The sequence below is a fragment of the Musca domestica genome, unplaced genomic scaffold, assembly GCF_030504385.1.
Source record: "Musca domestica strain aabys unplaced genomic scaffold, Musca_domestica.polishedcontigs.V.1.1 44, whole genome shotgun sequence".
Taxonomy (NCBI): domain Eukaryota; kingdom Metazoa; phylum Arthropoda; class Insecta; order Diptera; family Muscidae; genus Musca; species Musca domestica.
The window spans coordinates 5537064-5539618 of NW_026712334.1; the positions used below are offsets into that span (position 1 = coordinate 5537064).

General features: G+C 36.8%; 1 long non-coding RNA gene across 1 annotated transcript; it reads left to right on the top strand.

Annotated features, from left to right (window-relative positions):
• The first annotated feature begins 1606 nt into the window (after positions 1–1606).
• Positions 1607–2163, top strand: LOC131804456 (uncharacterized). The gene is made up of 2 exons (XR_009343146.1): positions 1607–1684; positions 1750–2163. It is a non-coding gene; the product is annotated as an uncharacterized LOC131804456 (long non-coding RNA).
• The last annotated feature ends 392 nt before the right edge of the window (positions 2164–2555 follow it).

Below are 2555 nucleotides of genomic sequence, written 5' to 3' on the forward strand. Positions count from 1 at the left end.
GGGGTACCGTTATATGGGGGCTATACGATATCGTTGACCTATATAGATAATTCTCTTCCAGGGAATAAAGTACTCACAAGGAACTCCTTGTGTGGAAATTCAGACAATTCCATTTAAAAATGTGGCTAAAATCATTAAAATACCGGAAAACGGGGGTACCATTGTATGGGGGATATAGGATATCTTGGACCTATATTGATAATTCTCTTCCAGAGGATAATGTACTCACACGGAACTCCTTGTGTGCATTTTAATGCAATTCCGTTAAAAATGTGGCTAAAATCAACAAAATACCGACTATCGGGAGATGCCGTTATATGGGGGATATACGATATGGTGGACCTTTATAGGCAATTCTCTGCCAAGGAGTAAAGTTGAAACTCCTTGTGTGCAATTATATGGGTGATATACGATATCGTGGACCTATATAGACAATTCTCTGCCAGGGGGCAAAGTGCTCGGAAAAAACTCCTTGTGTACAATTTCAGACAATTCCATTGAAAAATGTGACTAAAATCATCAAAATACCGAATATCGAGGGGGGAGGGGGTACCGTTATATGGAGGCTATCGATATAGTGGAACGATATATACCCATATTCGAACTTGACCTGCCTGCAGACAAAGACAGATCTGTGCAAAATTTTAGCTTCCTATCTCAATTCGTTTTGACTGCAGCGTGATTACAACAGACGGACGGACAGGGCTAAATCTTCGCAGAATTTTATGCTGATCCAGAATATATATACCTTTTTGGGTCTAAAATTATTATTTCGATGAGTTACAAATGGAATGACGAACTTAATATACCCTCCATACTATATGTGGTGGAGGGTATAAAAATAAAAGAGCAGTGAAATAACTGACTGACTAACTGATCTAGAATCAACGCCGAGACGAAACGGCTGAAGCTAGAATCTTAAAATTTTGCACGAGGTTCAGTCTTGGTGCGTAGGCCTGCGACAAGGCGGAGTTTTTGAAAAATCGTACAAAAATAATACGAAAAGTACTAAAGTGTCTATATGTGCAATATATATTAGTGCGAAAAGTACTGAATGTTTGAAATGTGGCGATGGGTTGAAAACGCGTAATATATTTGTACGAAAAGTACTTAATGGTACTACATTTGGTACTGGGTCAAGGGATAAGGCTGGAATCCTCTAATTTGATATTTATGTCTCTGTTTGTATATATAATTGGTTTTGGAAATTTTTATTATAATTGTACGAAAAGTACTTAATAGACTTAAATTTGGTATTAGATGAAGGAATAGAACTTAAATCCTGAAATATTTTATAGATATCACTGTTAATGTCTGAGGTTTAGATATGGAGATGCTTTTGCCAATGTGTACCATAATTGTTTGAAAAGTACGAAGTGTACCATAATTGTTCGAAAAGTACGAAGTGGTACTACATGGGGTATTGGGTGAAGGGATAGAGCTGGAATCCCAAAATTTCATGTAGGGGTCTCTGTTGGTATCTGGAATTCAGGTTTTGGAAATGGTATCATATAGCTCCCAATGTATGCCCTTTACTTATATAGCTCCCAATGTATGCCCTTTACTTTTTGTTTTAACACATTTGCATCGGCGTAATCGACGAGGAGATATATTCAAATATTTATTGACCGCATCATGGCATGTCAGTCACACAAATCGAGTGGAAGAACGAAGCAACAATATTGTAAGAAATTTATTCATACAATTTATTTCGGTTACGAATTAAAATTCCACATGTTTTTTCTTCAGCTTTTCCTTTGTTGTCTCTCAACCTATTCTAGTGGTAGCATTCCGCTACTCCTCCTCCTGCTTGCACCACACCTACGGTTAGAGAAAATTGCAAGCATACGCAAACTTCTTTGGGGCATGGGTTTCTTCTTGTCAATATGTTTGTTGTCGTTGTTGTTTGTTATGCCGGTATGTCGAAAATGATCATCATATTGGCGTTAATGAATGAAAATTTGCTGCCTGGATGGTTGGTTGGTTGGTAATCGACGGCGGACGTCAAATATTTGTATATGGCAAATGTTCGCAAACACTTCATTTCTCGTTGGCTCGGCCTTGCAGTTTGCAGAATTTGCAATTTACAAATGTTTGTTTGGAAAAGGAGAAGAAAACACCAACAACAACAAAAATAAATACAAACAAATGCAGACAGACAAATCGAAATGAAATGCAACTTTCTTTTAGGAGGATTTTCTAAACACGGTTTGATTTTCTTCTTCATCTTCTTCTTCTCGATTTGACGATGCCTTTGTTGTTGTTATTATTGTTGTGGCCACTTCGAAATGTTATGGTTGTTACTAGTCTTTATTGCCCATAAAAAAAATGTGACTGCTCGATAAACAAAACCATAAAATGACAAAGTAACCAAAATAAGAAAATAAAGAAGGAGGTAATTAAAAACATCCTATTGGGGGGACCGGAGACATTCTTGAGAGCCGGAAAACCATTTGTTGTTGAATCATATCATTTTAACTCTCTCTCTCTCTCCTACAAAATCAATCAAATTAACAGGAACATAGGATTCTTATAGTATATTTTTATATTCACAA